Below are 17383 nucleotides of genomic sequence, written 5' to 3' on the forward strand. Positions count from 1 at the left end.
CTTTGTGGCCCTCCTGGACTTGCTCCAGCAAGATCATGTCCCTCTTACATTGAAGTCCCCAGAGCTGAATACAGTACTGCAGGTGCGGTCTCACGGGAGTGGAGTACAGGGGCAGAATCACCTACTTCAGCCTGCTGGTCATGCTTCTTTTGAAGCAGCCCGGCATACAGCTGGCTTTCTGGGCTGTAAGTGCACTGCCAGGTCATGTTGAGCTTCTCATCCACCAACACCCTCCTCAGGGCTGCTCTGAAAACAGTCTCCACCCAGCCTGTATTTGTCCTTGGCTTGTACTTCTTTTTTTTTGTGTGTGTGTGTTTGTACCTTTTCCCTGCCCCACTGCAGGGTCTGCTACATTAATTAACATGAAATTAAATTTTCCCCAGGTCAAGTCTGGTTTGCTGGTGATGGTAATTGGTGAGAGATGTCCTTGTCTTTTCTTAATCCACAAGTTTTCTTCCATCTTATTCTCCCCTTCAGAAGTCCTGTGGAGGAGGGAGAGAGCAGGTAAGTGGGTGTAGAATATTTATCAATTTTACTTTCCATCCAGATTCATTGAACTTAAAATTGACTGAAGGACTGGAAACAAAGAACCATATAGTGACTAAATGTGGGGACCAATTTAAATTGCAAACTGAGAGTTCATTATTCCTTTCAGTAAAGATCTAAACAACCACATGCAAAATGTAGCTTTATAATAACCCTGAGTCTAAATGGCAGTGCAAATAAATCTTCACGTGATGGTAAATCAGAAAAAAAGCACAAGCTATTGATTATTTTGTTGCTTGTGAGAGGGTGAAATTTGCAGTAACTGAAAATGCTTAAATTTTATAGGTGAGTACTCCAAAATGTTTCAAAAAAAAAAAAAATTGGAAAGACAGCAGCTATGCTCTGCCTGTAACATCTGGATTCCCTTTTCTTCATTGAACTGTTATAAAGGAATTCTGAAAATGCCTTTTTTTTTGGGGGGGGGGGGGGGGGGGAGAATAGACAATACAGGAAACACCCCTTACCGAAAGTTTGATGGAAGCTCCTAAAAGCTATCATAAGTTCTTTTATAGGTTGAGAGATTCCTTGTTGACCTCAGAATGTATACATTATTACGGCCTATAAAGCAGCTGTAATTGAGGCACAGCTGTTGGGGGGTTCTAAATTGTTGGGAACATACAAAATCATTAGTGGCACAAGTATGGTTCAGCTGTTTAAGTCTTTGGATGCCTTTCTGTATAATTTGTTTTTTAGAATGCAATATACACTCTCTAGTTAAGCAATAAAACATCTTGAATTAGATATTCTAACATCTTAGGGTGATAGTAAATGTAATAATTACCAGTATACAGCTTAGTACAGGCTCTGGTACTAATAAGGACACTAGATAAGTGCTTAATCAGCTGCAGGTAGATTAAAACCTTGACTGGCTGGTAAATTAATAATTTTTGCTTGATCAGATAAAGAAGTGAGCTGTAAAAGCAGAATATGTTGAAGTTTAACTTAAAAAATAAATACATGAACTGCAATAATAGGCTTGAGGTTTTCATGTGCAGGAAGTCTCATATTACATGAAATTTCAGCATTTGCTTGGTTTAGTATTCATTTAGCAAAAGTAGCACCAAATCTTTCAAATAAAATGAAGATCTTGGACTGTGTGTGAGGTATAATACCACTGCCTCCAGCTTCAGCCGAGATTTCACCAGGCTAGCAGTCAGCTGTGCAATGATCAAACTTCTGGAAAAGACCACACCTGTGGGATAGGCAAAAAATCCTCTCCTATTTTCTATGACTCAAGGCTGTAATAGGCAACAGTGACTAATCAAGAGGAAGCTGAAGAAGAGGGAGCTGAGAGCAACTCCACCCCTTTATTTTTTCTAGGGAACCAAAGGAATTATGATGTTTTTTATTTCTCCAGAGATGAGACTGGAGTGAGCATTGCCTGGCCTGACTTCCAACACAGTCATGGAAAGAAGCAAAAATAACTCCTAGTAGCAAAGGTGAGGGCTGGTAGGTCAGAATTAGTAGGAAGAAGTGTTGTGAAGTTTTATTGAAGGTTAATTTGATGCTGGAAGGAAGAATTACACTCTTTCTGTACTGTTGCTTCTCTCCCAGGAGCAGTAGCTTACCTCTTGCTGACAGTAAATTCGCTTCCTCTAGAGGAAGCATGCAAGAGAAGAATGGCTACTTTAGCCATACTCTCTACAAACAGCCCATACCATATGGGCCCCATACCATATGGGCAGCTTCTATTCATTGTGGGTTTTCAAGGGAGCACTGCAGATCAGTCCCTGTTACACTGTGGTTAGTTACAGTAAGAAGGGGAGTTACTGATAATGCACCCCTGCCAAAGGGAGTGGGAGGAAGAAGGTGACTGAGGGAGAAAAGAGAGGTAAACATGAGGAAATATCCACTCCAGCTGCAACAGCTGCAATTGTCCTCTCCATTAGGGCTATGGAGACTGGAAAGGCAGTTTCAGGATCAATCACCTGTAGGAAAGTTGATTTTATTTTTTAAATCTTTTTAACCAGAAGATGATTTTTTTTTTTTTTAATGTAGTGATATTTCTTACAGTTTTTAGAAAATGTTTCAACTGTTGACATGGAAGTAGCTTAAAATAATTTATCTGATTAGTTTCTCCCTTATACACTTTGACAGCAGATATAACAATGTCCTAATTCATGCTTCCTACTTACTTACTAAGAGGCTTCAAACTCAGCATGCAATGAACCCTACTGATCTGAAACACTGAAAGGGGAAATTATTATTGGTGTTTGAAATATCTGTTTAAATAGTGATCTTATTCACCAGGGATACTTTGTTTTTAGTTTCCTAATTAATATTGCCTTGGTCCTTTTACAACTTTTATTTTTGAATCAGGCCTGAAAATAGTTTTGTGCAAATACGAATGGCTTCTAAGTAAAACAGGGTACTAAAATACTTCTTTGTAGTATCATAGAATCATAGAATAGTTAGGGTTGGAAAGGACCTTAAGATCATCAAGTTCCAACCCCCCTGCTATGGGCAGGGACACCTCCCAGTAAACCCTGTCACCCAAGGCTCTGTCCAACCTGGCCTTGAACACCGCCAGGGATGAGCGTTCTTGAAAAAGTATGTATTTAATTTGCAGGGGGTTTATATGTAACTAGCATATTTCCTTCAGCATAGTTGTCATAGGGTCGTTAGAGGATTTGAAAAGCAGAAGATAACTAAAAAAAAAAGAAAAAGGTTTACAACTAGCTTACATTGATATAAAAGATCCCTTTATCATGGAAAGATTTGTTCTACATCTTAAAGGGCCACCTCAGTCAGTTGTTGGGCCCTGCCATTCCTGGCAATTCTTCAAAATACAACAAAATCTCTGATGGGGCTACATCAGAGCTCTACATACACAGCTCTACTTCAGCATATAACATTTTTAATAGTACTATATTAAGAGAGTTCAATGAGAGTGAATATGGATTAGAAGTATCTTGATGAAATAAGCTTTGTTTAAAATTTAACTCTGACAATAATTATCCATCAAATACATTCCCAGAAAGTAATCTTTAAGCCCAAAACAATCTTCAAGGTTTTTTTCAGATTGGAAAATTATTCACCTAAAGACATGAAAACTGTGTCAAACTTAACCTCACTTTTTCAGCCATATAGCAGACCAGATTTTTGGACAACATAAATTGGAACTATTTTATTGACTGTATGGAGCACACCAATAAAAGTTTGTGCCTAAAAAATAGTGGTGTGTTAACATAAAGCTGTGGAACTGATCAGCCTGACAAATACATTTCTTTGACCATCTTAGTGGATGATGGAAAACTGTGAGTGTTGTCTACCTAGACTTTGGTAAAGCCTTTGACACCATTTCCTACAGCAATCTTCTGGAGAAAATGGCTGCTCATGTCTTGGACAGGCATACTCATTGCCGAGTAAAAAGCTTTCTGGTTGGCCAGGGCCAAAGGCTTGTGGTGAACTGAGATAAATCCAGTTGGCAGCTGGTCACAAGCAGTGTTCCCCAGGGCTCAGTACTGGGGCCCATTCTATTCAATATCTTTTTAAATAGTCTGGACAAGGTCATTGAGTAAACACAAAGTGGGTGGAATGTTGATCTCCTTGAGGACAGAAAGGCTCTACAGAGAGATCTGGACATGCTGGATCGATGGGCTGAGGCCAGTGGTATGAGTTTCAACAAGGCTAAGTGCTGGGTACCCCCATGAAATGGTACAGGCCTGGGGAAGAGTGACTGAAAAGCTGCCTGGTGGCAAAGGATCTGGGGGTATTTTTCTGCAGCTGCCTGAACATGAACCGGCTTGTGCCCAAGAGGGCTAACAGCATCCTAGCTTGTATCAGAAATAGTGTGGCCAGCAGGACCACGGAAGTGATAGTCCCTCTGCACTTGGCACTGGTGAGGCCACACCTCAAATCATGTTGAGTTTGGAGCCTCTCACTACAAAAAAGACATTGAGGAGCTAGAGAGTGTCCAAGGAAGAGTAAGGACACCGGTGAAGGGTCTAGAGAATCTCTTATGAGGAGTGGCTGAGGGAACTGGGGTTGTTCAGCTTGCAGAAAAGGAGGCTCAAGGGAGAGAGACTCCTGAAGTACCTGAAAGGAGGCTGCAGTGAGGTGGGTGTCTTTCTATTCTCCCAAGTGATGAAGTGAAATGGCATCAAGGTTTGCAAGAAAAGGTTTAGATAGGAAATTAGGAAAAATTTCTTCACCAAAAAGTTTATCAAGCATTGGAACAGGCTGTCTAATTAAGTGGTTTAGTCATCAACCCTGGAGGTATTTAAGACTTGTAATTGTGGTGCTTGGGGGCATAGTTTAGTGGTGAACTAGTTAGAGATAGGTTTAAGCTTGGACTCAATGATATTAAAGGTCTTTTCCAACCCAAATAATTCTATTCTATTCAAATATTTGTATTATTCTCACAAACTTATACTTCAACATTAACTGGAATTGTCATGACAGCAAAATCACTCTACTTGGTAGACTCTGATACTGTTATTCATCCATGCAAGATGATTTATACTAATGGAAAAGATACGTATGTATCTGATGGTAACTACTGCATGTAAATACTAACATGATCAGGTGATACAAGAACAAAACTTATCTAATTTTTTTTTATGAAATAAACAAGCAAACTCCTTTTTGGAAGACTAATGAATATTTTTACTGGGATTGACCTTTTATAGTTCTCACTATCATAATAAGAGAAAATATCTTGCATTTTATAATAATAGGTTATGATACATCACTCTGGATACAGGTACATCTTCTGCTCTGGGACTTTATACCTACTGTTTACCAACTAGCCCATTTAAGTTAGAGAACGACATTTGTAGCAGATAATGGAATGTGTCCAGGAATACTAGCCTCCAAGGTATCTGAAGCTAAAACATTGAGTATGAAATATTGGCTGTATTCAACAGAAAATACAGTACTCTGTTGTTGAAATGCAGATTATTTTGCCTTTTCTACGGTTTGGGATTTTAAGTATTTTTATATCATTTTCATATTAAGTATCCTTACACCTGGATGTGACAAATACAGTATGGCCTTTGCCTTGTAAGTAACTATTTTTCATAAAAGTGTTTTCTGCTTTTCTGCTTTTATTCTAAACTTAAGCTAGAACATTCAGATAAAGAACAGAACATGACATTTTTCTTTTGATTTGACTTCTTTTGGTTAAATCTTGGATTTGGGTCATTTAAGGTGGTAAAATAATTCAATAATAAGCATCAAGAGAATACAGCTTGCTGAAGTCTTGTATGTGGGGTTCAAGCACCTTGTAAACTGTTTTCTCATGTTCCTCTAAGTAGGTGCTTCTGTAAGAAATTCATTTTCAGCTCCTTTAAATAACAACAACTTAAAGTAATAAATCTGTGGGATTTCCTAGCAGGAATCCTTGTGAATTATCAGTAGTCTTGTAAGCCTGAATTCCAGAACGGTACTGCATATTCTTCGTAGGAGCTTAACTGTCTTCTCATTGATACAAAATGGCAGAAAGACTAGATTCAGAGGTCACAGGAAGGATATTTGCAGAAATGTTTCTCTTACATTTCAAATACCTTTTTTTCCTTTTTCCCAGCCTTTCCCTCATTATAATAGGATAATTTGTGATATGCATCTGGTAGTTTTTTTCTTTTCTTGAGAAGTCATTATAATGCTTCCATTTCTAACCTTCATTTATGTTCCATTGTGTCCTACTGAAATGATTTCCTATTGCACACATTCCCCAGTTCAGATACTTTTATTATTGTGCCCTTTTCAATTCACTAAGGACACCTTTACAATCTGACAGAAACATAATTCTTCAAAACAGAGGTGACCTAAATCTTAAGGAGAAATGTAGTATCATTTCCCAAGAAGATTTCTATTTCATTCCGTGATCCTGCAAGATCATTCTTAAGTATCACTGATATGAAATTGTTATGAAATGAATTTCCCATGAAAGTGACCTCTTGCCCAGGAGAGATTAAACTTTTGCTTTATATGTATCATCCCTTCTGAGTGAGAATTATGTCACAGTGCGCTGGGAAACAATATTGGGACATATTATTTTACGTTACACTGGGTTGGAAAAAGAACACTAAGACATACTTTAAAATGGATTAAATAATTTCTGCTTCGGTTAGTATTTATGAACATATCTAAAATAATACAAGAAACACTTGGAAATCATTTGACATACAAATATTCCACATTGCTAAAACTGCAATACCAATGCAGACAACAAAAAAATAATAATAAACATAGTTTTGTTTCTTTAGTTGTTTGTTATAATGAAGTTCAGTGCTGTGATCATGGGATCTTATTTTTCCTGTGCATTTCTTTTTTGGTTCACAGAACGAAGTCTTTTCTCAAAGTGGTCTATGTTCAAGTATAACCCTCAACTGCTTTCTGAACACCACTTGCCACTTGCACCCTGTTTGAAAATTGAGTTGAATTTTTTTAGAGTTTTCTGTGATCGCCATGTCTGCTTCCAAACTAACTTGTTAGCAATACCATTCCAAAGTCCAAGTCTTGGTATCCCTATGGCATAGATTACGATACAAGAGGAAATTTAGGTTGGAAACACACCGTAGGCATCTTTGTAGCCATTTTGTTTCAGTCATTTTTCTACCTTGGTTGTTTGGGTTTTTTTTTCAGTATTATGGTGATTACATAGGTTCAGAACACTGCTTTCCCTTGAACTTGACTGAAACAGGGAATGTTTAAAGACTAATGTATAAAAGTGCTGAAGATCAGATCTCATACCAAGAAGAGGCAATACACAAAACAGACTGTTCTTGCTGCCCTCTGAACAGTCACTGAGAACAATTTCTGAGCTGGGTAGCCTCAGACACTTGCTTTTTGCCTGTGGGAATAGGGGTTTATTATGAGTGGGTTAAGTTACTTAACCTACCTTGCATCCGAGTGATCTACTGGAGTATTTTCTTCTTTCAGGAATGAACTGGTTCTTGTGCACTAAGTAAAAGTTCTCTTCTGGGTTCACTTTCCTTGTTCCCTATCAAACTCCATTCAAAGGTTTTCTCTTCTTGCTTTATTGCCTGCTCCTGTTTTAGCCTGACCCTGTAATAGTAGAAGTCAACTGATAGTGGAAAATATTTATGTACACAATGATTGTGGGAGGTCTGCCATGCTTTTCCTCTTCTGCTAGCAGATTTTAAGCCAAAATAAGGTTGCTAAAATTGGTCCTGTTCTTCAGGCAGAATGTGTAAGTTTCTTATACACCTATGCTTCTTCCTAATTCTTCCTTCCCCTAATGGCTCTGCTGTAGTCATTTAATGATCCAAGTGAAATATTTTATCAGTGTTGCAATGGGGTATCAAAGTGTGTGTAAGAGCACAGGAATTAAGGCAACCCTACAGACAAAAAGAGACTTTCATTGGCCAAAGCTTTAGGAAAATTTTTATTAGGTCTTAATTTACCTGATATAGGAGAAGGCAATGGTCTTAAACTGGTGGAGTGAAATGTTAAAAAGTTATAATAGAAGACAAGTCACTGTCACAGTTGTACCAGATAAATACTCTTTATTTAGAAAGCCATAAAATGAAAGCCCCTGTGTACTCAAATGCAAATTTACAAAAATTGAAGAGTGGAACATAAAGAAGATATTTAGTTATAAATTAAAAATGTTAAATTAATACCACACAGGTGGTCCATGCATATTTTTATTTAAAGTAAAAATTCAGTTACCATGCTCTTTCAGTATTGCTTTGCTTTCTTGAACCTAAGCTTTCTCAGAAATGGAAGTTCACTCCTGACCAGTGATGGAGGTGGAAAAGCTCCTTTTGCATGAATGATACTTGGAAATCCTACACTCATGAAGTATTTACTCCAATAGATGTTTTGGCTGTCCCTGTTATGTTTTCATTCTGTTTTGCATAACCACTGCAATTGCATCACAGCTATGTGTATAGGATGTTGAAGCAGGTTTGCTAGTGATAACTAATGTTATACTGATATTTATCTCTGGGGGAGAAGTGATTATTTGAGACAAGCTCCAATGTATGAATGGTTTGTATGTAAGCATTATCATTTTGGTTTCTGTTAGACACCTGTCCTGATTCTGCTGTTGTAATAACTGATGTAGATATGACAACCTAAAACAATATTAGGGGTTTTAAACAAGGTGGTGCTTGAGTTGGAATTAGGCAATTTGAAGAATTTTTTATCAAGGATAATTTGGAGATTATAAAACATAATTATGGAAGTGCTTGTTTTGATACTCCTCACTTGGAGAGGTTACTTATTTCAAATTACTTTGTGCTAGTATTGCTGAATTCAGTTCTGTGTGTACTGGAACTATGTGATTTGAAGGCAGATCACAGTATTGTACTGCTTTTTCTCTCCAAGTGCAGGATTCTGCTTCAGTAAAACTAGAAAGAAAAGTTGGTTATGTTAGAAAAATATTTTTCTCCTTGTTGTATTAATTTAACACTCTAATCACTTTTGGATAGTTTGACATGAATATTTTAAGCTAAAAAGATCCACTAGAAATAAGTAGAATTCAACAAAATTTGGAGATAGATTATGAATACCTGAAACTAGTTGGGTTTCCTCCTACTTGCTTTTACTTATTCCTCTTCTGTTTGCTAAGATCAGTAGTGGTAATGACACTGTTTTTATATCCACTATGAGGAAAAATTTTGTACTGATCACCAAGATGTGAGACTATTGATTTACCAGTTTAAGTTGTTTCTCAAGAAAAAAATCCTCACATGGTAAGAAACTGAGTGAAAGATATAGGTAAATTAAGTTTAGATTTATAAAATTGTTTGATTAATGTTGTCTTAATTTTCTTACTAAATATATGCAAAACATGCACATTTTCTTACCAAGTTCCATATAGACTAAAGGTGCCATGCATTTGATTGAAGTGTTAGATGCAGACATTATTAGAGTATAATTTGGTGCATTCATAGTATTCCAAAATGTTTGTGGATTGTGAAGAAATTGGAACAGCTATGTAATTACATTCATTCAAATTAAGTGGTCCATGCTTTCTGAATGCTTTACATGTAGCTCTAATATAACAGAATTCAGAACTATACAGTACGGGACACTGTTGTGGTTTAAGCCCAGACGGTAACTCAGAACCACGGAGCCACTCCCTCAATCCCTGCCCCTGCTCCCAGAGGGATGGAGAGGAGAATCGAAAGAATGTAACTCCCACGGGTTGAGATAAGAACAGTCCAGTAACTAAGGTATAACACAAACCACTACTGCTACCACCAATAATAATAATGATAAGAGAAATAACAAGGGGAGAATGCAACCGCTCCCTCGCCAACTGATACCCAGCCCAACCTAAGCAGCGATTTAGGCCTTCTGGGTAAATCCCTCCAGTTTATATACTGGTCATGATGTGCTGTGGTGTGGAATACCCCTTTGGTTAGTTTGGGTCAGGTGTCCTGTCTCTGCTTCCTCCCTGCTTCCCCTCCTCCCTGGCAGAGCAGAAAGTCCTTGGTCAGAGTAAACATTACTGAGCAACAACTAAAAACATCAGTGTTATCAGTGTTGTTCCCAGGCTAAAAGTCAAAAACACACTACTACACCTGCTGCTAAGGAGAAAAATGCTGAACCCAGGACAGTATCCACCCCTTATGCCATACCATTTACATCATGCTCAGATCCCACATTTTTCAAAATACCATAGATTTTGTCTCATATGTATATATATATGCATGTATATATGTGTGTTGTTCCCAGGACAGACACAAAGAGTGCTATTTTTTTTATTGTATTCTTTAGAAGTAAACCAGAATTGCTCTTCTCTGATGTGCTCCCTGTTTCATTAGCGGCATTCTTGATGCAGTTGCTGAAGTAGAATTTAAGCCAGATGAAATTAATTAACTGTATAGATATATATGACATCTGAGGAAAAAAATTCTCCTCGCTCATATTTTGGGCAAACTTCAGGACTGTTAAAATGACCATGGAAAAAGGTGAACAAGAAATGGAAATGAATCCTGACACTTATTTTTATGTTGAGCAGCTGTGTAAGAGTCTGCATCTGCCAGTGCATGTTTTGCTGATGGAGGGTTTTTTAAAAACCAAACCAAACCAAACCAAACCCTAAAGAAACAAGCAAAAAAACCCTAGCTCCTCTTACACGTGTTTTCTTTTTCTGGATAAAACCTCAATAATTTTACATCTTTTTGACTCTGCCTTTAAACATTGCTTTACTCTCTATGGTTAGTTAAGTAAAGATGTTAAAAAGAACTGTTGATACCTTTTCACCAAGTTAGCTGGATCCCCTGACCCTGGACTCTTTCCAATTAGTCAACATTTTCTGTGTACTTTGACCCCAGTACTAAGCATTTTTATAGACATAAATTCATAAGCATTGAACAGAGCAGATTCATGTCTGTTCTCTTGCTGTCCTTTATATGGCTAGTGTTTGGCTGCTATTAGGATGAGTTAGAGTTGCATTTGGCTAGCTGTTTTTTACTGATTACTACTCCTCAGCAGAGGACTTTGGTTTTGTTCATTAAATTCTTGTTCACACATATTTCCAGTGTGAGTTTCACCTTTGCTCTCAAGCTGATCAGTTGCTTCCCCTATTTTGGTGTCATGTGCAAAGCCGAAGAGGGTGTAATGAGGTAATTCATTCTGACATCTGGGTTGTAGATGGCATTGATGAAGAGTACTGGTCCCTTGTTAGGGCAAGCATTGAAGCTTGAGGAACACCACTCAGCTGACTGCTAGACAGACACTGAAATGGCTCTCTGAATCTTATGATAGTTCTCTGAACCTTACAATCTCTGTTTCCTCTGCACCTTGTAGTCTGCCTCTGCAATCCATATCTCCTCAGTTTGGCTAAAAGAACACTGTAAGAGATAATATTGAAATATTTTTTTCAAGTCAAAATAAGCAATACAAAGTAAATACCTGCCTTTCACTTATCCAGTTGCTTGTCTTATAAGGCAATAAGGTGAGTCAGATACAGGATTTGTTCACGGTAAATCTGTGTGGATGCTTCCATGTCCTTCATGTGCCTAGAAATGGCTTTGAGGCTGTCTGTAATCTTGGGGATGGAGGTGTGGCTAAGTGATCGTACATTCCAACATTCTTCTCTGTTCTTCAGGAGTCTGGGGTCTTTCTTGTTCTGTTAGTTCCCCTGTCTTTCCTCAAGATCCTAAATTCTTCCATATGCATTTCACAACAGCATAGGTTGTCAGTGGCTGTCACAACATCCCTTACCAGTTCTTTGCATGTAGTAGAGTAGAGCACCTTCTTAGTTGGCTTACACCTACTTTCTTGGGGTGGGGGTGAGGGGAAATGCAAAACTTCTGGATTGCTTCTGCTGCACAGTATTGGTTTCTTAGTAGATATCAGAGTGATTAAAGTCCCCTGTGAGAGCCAAGACATGTGACTGGAACATCTTCCAACTGTCTGAATAATGCTTTGCCTAACTACTTTTTGGACAGCTGCCAGAGCCTTTCATTAACAACAGCTCCCTGTTTGACTTCTCACAGACCCTGTTTCAGATTTATCATGCCACAGGAGAGCGCCACATATTTTTGTTTCCTTATGTAGAATGCAATAATTTGTCTTCCCTTTTTTTCAGAAAATTATGTATCTATCTGTCTCACAACTCCATTAATGAAAAGTACCCTATTTTGCCCTTTTCATTTGCTGTCCCAACTTTGTCAGGTATTATATCTTATCCTTGACATCAGTCTTTTCTTTGAAGGTGATTGTGTATTTGTAGAAGCCAAAGCCCTTTGCCAGCTGCAAAGCCATGTGTTGACTGACAGAATATATCTGGTTCTGCTGTAGCCTTTGATTTCATTGAGACTCTCCCACAGACCCCTGTCCTCTTCACCTGAGTCCTTAGTCATATAACTGCCCTTGACCCTAGCCTTCCTGAGCAGAACTGTTCATGACTATGTGGTTGTAACAGTGGGCAACAGGAAGCAGCAACTTCATAGCTAGCTGAGTTCCAGCAGTCTCTGCAAGGTTGAGGATCCAGGCCCTAGACAAGCACTAAACCTCCTTGAAACAGAAAGTGTGATACGAAGATCAGCTTGTGTGCAAGGCTGCACCTCTTTCTGCATACTGACAAATGCTTACAGCCATTTTTTTTTATATGTACACATTCTTATCAAGCTAAGCCAATTATTTCACTGACCCTAGTGAAAATGAGCCCATTTAGAAGATATAATTTTCCTTGCCATGCCTCCCCAAATAGAAAATGTATTTTCTCCCACGATTCTCCTTAAGGAACCGAATGATGCCTTTCACATGACTGGAGACTTCTCTGACTAGAAATAACTTTATGAAAACTGTTTTTGAGGAAAGATGAGTTGCTTCTTACTGTTTACACTGTTTATATGCCAGTCTTGCAGACAAAATGACATCTTCGGTATTTCAGAGATTGTTGTTTCAATCCAGGACTCCTAAAATGTAATGGCTGTTCTTCTTTCGAATCTTTTTACTTCATTGCAGCTTGTAAAACAGTATAAAAAGCATACTTAATTTCCTGCCACTTCAGTAAAAGTGCAGCTTGGCCTAGACTTTTGAATTAAGAGGTAATTGAGTTTCAGGCATAATAAGTATGAAGGGCCAGTTTTTGTGATTCATATTGGCCCAGACTTCTGTTTGATGTTAGTGGAAGCTTTACGAGATAAAGGACTGAAATTTTAGACCTTGTGCTACTCAGCCATCTGCATTTGAACATTTTGCTGTAAGTAAGTGGTCTTTCAATCTGTTTAGGTAGCAGAATAACTGGACTGAACTTGTCTGCCTATGGAGCTTTGAATTCTCTGCATTTAGGAAAATGTCTGGTTCTTTTAGCAGGTGAAGTAAAGACTTGGTTTCCTATAATTAGGAATCAACCTCAGAGTTTTAGCTCTTGACGCTAAGTAAGTGGCTTAAAAGGCAAGAAAGTAGGAAGTCTTTAAAACTAAACTTTTAATGGGAAAGACTAGAATATTCAGACACTCTGTCCCCATTCTGCTGTCACTGAGGCTGAATTAGGAAAGGGAATCCTTCTGGGAATTGATTAAAAATCAGAAAATTAGTTATGAAAATAATTATTTCAAGAATACTGTTTAGTCACCTTTTTTTTTTTTTTAATTAGGAAAGATGAGGAATAACTATGCTATGCTCTGAAACTCTTTAAACAGCTCTACAAAACCACTCTGGTAGTCTTCAAACACTGAATTATATTCCAGCAACATAACATTTCCACTACAGCTTTGAAAGAAAACTACTCTTGTAAAAACTTTTTCTGTTTTTATACTCAGCTACCTCTGTCAGCTGAGCCAAATACGCTGTAGATAAGCCAGATCATTTCGGCAGTCATGGTACAAGAATGTCTCCCACACTGTTCACTTACAAATATTGTGAGAAAGAATTATCTATAAAAAGAAACCTGAAATCCACAGATTTTCAAATGGAAAGTGAGTGTCAGGACTGATACGTATGCAAAAGCTAACTCTTGTATGAGTCCTGTTAGCTACAGAAGTTGAAGGATGAGCTGGTTGCTCAGGAGATTTCCAGGAATTTGTTTTTTCTACCCAAAGAATCAACCATCGGCATTTTCTTACAGTGTGCAATGGCTATGTGTTTTTTAATTCTAGGTGATTAAGGACTTCAGACCATCAAGATGTTTACTTAATATCTGTAATGTTTTTCTTCTAGTTGACTTAGCTTTTCCCAGAAATATGGCAAGCTTGATCCTGTCTGTTAGAACACTGTTGTCTGTTTAAAACTCTCTTCTAGAAACTGTAGATCATTCTTGCAGTCAGTCACAAAAAGTGAGATCTGAAAGACCTGATACCCACTAGTGTGCAGGTAATAATTGGCCTTTAGTGAATAGTTGTCAATGTAAATACTAAAAACTTTATTAACTTTTATAGGCTAGGTAGTTTGTAGATCTTATTCTTTACCCTGAAAAACTACAGATTACTTCATATGTGATTCTTCCGTTAATTTTTGGGGGGATAACATCTGTGTTCTGTTTGTATATGAATCTTTCATATTATATATGCAAAGTTAAAACTTGATTGGATACGGGGTTTATAGAAATCTTCACTGTCAAGAAGTCCGTTATATACAGTATAGCTAGTGGGACCATATATTTCATGAGGTAGTCTTCAGATGCTATATGTCAGTTCTGTGATATTAAATATTTTTTTTAAATTACTATTTTTAAAGTAATCATCATGAAAGTTAGAAGTAAGTAGGTGTCTGTGTTCTGTGTATGGTTGGAAGTAATTTGCAGGTAGCCAGGAAGCAGGCTAAAAATGTGCCTTTAGCAGTAAAAAATGCCTTTATATGCCAGTTTATTAAGTTGGAGTGTTTCCAGAAGGTTATAATAGCATCTTTCTTAACTACAATGAGGAAGTTTTGATACCTCATTTGAGAGGTTTGGTTATTTTGATATTAAGTTATTGCCAACCTGTGGAATTCTGATAAAATACATCTAAGGGACTCTTCGTTAGAGAATGTAGCAATATGACAGAGGGAAATGGGTTTAAATTTAAACAGGAAAAGTTCAGGTTATTTATAAGGAAGACCTTCTTTACTGTGAGGTTAGTGAAGCACTGGAATAGGTTTCCCAAGGAAGTTGTAAATGCTCCATCCCTGCCAGAGTTCAAGACCAGGTTGGACAGAGCCTTGGGTAACATGATCCCTTGGGTGTGATGCGTCCCTACCCATGGCAGGGGTATTGGAACTAGATGATGTGAAAGTCTTTTCCAACCCTAAGCATTCTATGTGACCATAATATTAACAAACAGAAATTACTTAGATATGAGTGAATTGATTATTCAGCAGTGAAAGACACTTAACGTGCTGTAAAATATATGAATATGTAAGATAGATGACATAAGATATGAAGTACATTTAAGAAATAGGGGGGGTTGAAATTTTTCCATAGAGTGATACCCCTCCATACTTTTCTGCTGTTCTAAGGAGTTTTGTGTAAGATTTGTTATAGAGAATGCTGTCTTGATTTTGGACATTTTTGTTATAATGTCTCTTAGTCTATGACTTGACATTAATTGTTAATAATTTTACAGTGTCACACATACTGAAAGTAACTGTAATGGAGTACTTAAGCCTTATTTAATAAGGCTTGTAGGGAAAGAACAGCAGACAAACCATAGGAATTCTATTTGCTAATCTATCTAATGCATGTACCTCTTGGATGCTAACAACTTGGTTAAATATACTACCAGGCCTGAGAATTTAGTCCTTCCTACAAGATCTATGCTTTGATCTTAAGCTTTGAGTGGTGAGTTTAAGATGATTTAAGATCCAAACATGACTTTTAGTGTTAAAAAGTTTGTGAAAATCAAAGATTAAAGTGGACTGAATAGCTCCTGAATTTTGAAAAATTGCCTTCTGTTAGTTATTCTGGATTTTTTTATTTTAGCAGAATGAGCAGTAGAACTCCAGTCTTAATATAGAAAGGTGGAGATCCAGGAACCAAGAACAACAGCAGGACAGTGATTAAGGAGGAGAGAACTGTCTTGTTTTCTGGCAAATGTTTTCTAGATTGCACACACTCCAGGAAAGCAGTAGAGTCATCGTTTCACAGAATAAAAGCTTCTATTAAAACTTGCGTTTTTCTGTTGAAAACAGTGGAGGTGATGTGGCTTAATAAAGGACTAAAGTGTCTAGATGTGTTATAACTGGAGACAGGATGTCTGATTGGAATGACCAACAAGGAAGCAGACAAAGAGAAAAAAACATTGAATCCCACTGCACCAATCATAACTGACAGGGGAAAAGCTCATTTAGGTCTGCTGAGAAGTCTTTGTGTTTCTTAGGAATGGAAGGAAAATTTTTCTAGTTTGAATGCTAGAAAAAAAATGTTTATTCAGGAAGTATGTTGTAAAGTTAAGATGAATGATCTGATGTATAATTTCTCTTAAGACTCTAAACAGACAAAAAAAATAAATCACAACCTAGGAATTTTCCATTTATACTGAATGAAGACAATTCTTGTGGTACTCTTAATCGTGATAATACCTGAATGATGAATTGTCATAGAACTTGCATAAACTTCAATATAAGAATATATTGAATTATCAAAGCAAAGTCCAAAATATGTCTCCAAAGGGCAGTTAGTCTTTATCTGTATTAAAGTAGATAACATGTTTTTCTCCTTCCTGTCTGAAGGTGAAAAAGGAACTAAGAATGTTTCCAAAACTATATCCAAGACTTAATCTTCCTTGATCTGCTCCCTCATATTTTTTTATTCAGCTTTAGGCAGAGGAGGAAGAGGGCTTGAACTCTCACATTATAGCACTTGTGTGTGTGTGTTTTGGGGGTTTGTTTTTTGTTTTTAAAGAAGAGAAAAGCTGAAGAATCACTGAGGAAACCTGTTTGAAATTGAAATTGAAATTGCTAATGAGAAGTGACCATCTTTGGCACATGAGCCTAAGGGGATTTTGGGACTGTGAGAGACTTAATATGTGAGAGTAAAAGAAGCTGGAGAAAGGAAGAAATCTAGGGGAAGTGGGGGAAGAAGCATGGGAAAATGGAGAGACAGGAGGAAGTAAGATAGGAAGGAAAAGAAGTTCAGTATAAATATCTGGTCAATAAGTCTATCTGGCTAAGTACTGCATTTGATCACCAGAGTCTGTCATATCTGCATGTTAAGTGTTATTCCTGTTTTCCACAGTGAGAAAACCGTCTATTCTTTTTATCTGTGCACTGAGGTCTATATGCCAGTAACCGTAAAGAGTGTGAAAGTTTCCTATGCATGTGTACTTCAGTAGCTAATTTCAAGCCAACTTAGCTGCTGACTAGGATAAGAGGTCTTGGCAGAGAGGTACTGGAGAGGCAGTAGCTTTGAGGTCCATACAGTGGAGAGACGAGCAGAATAAGACTCAGCTATGTAGCTGGCCAGGTGGTCCTTTCAGTTTCTGGGGCA

At 37.6% G+C, this 17383-nt stretch overlaps 1 long non-coding RNA gene across 1 annotated transcript in view; it reads left to right on the forward strand.

The window, feature by feature from the left end:
- The first annotated feature begins 353 nt into the window (after positions 1–353).
- Positions 354–17383, forward strand: part of LOC134163134 (uncharacterized) — a 474220-nt gene continuing 457190 nt past the window's right edge. The window contains exon 1 of the long non-coding RNA XR_009964585.1: positions 354–414. This is a non-coding gene — a long non-coding RNA (uncharacterized LOC134163134). The remainder of the gene's footprint in view (positions 415–17383) is intronic.

Source organism: Pezoporus occidentalis, unplaced genomic scaffold (genome assembly GCF_034315485.1).
Source record: "Pezoporus occidentalis ecotype Australia unplaced genomic scaffold, CSIRO_AGI_Poc_V1 ctg2, whole genome shotgun sequence".
NCBI lineage: Eukaryota > Metazoa > Chordata > Aves > Psittaciformes > Psittacidae > Pezoporus > Pezoporus occidentalis.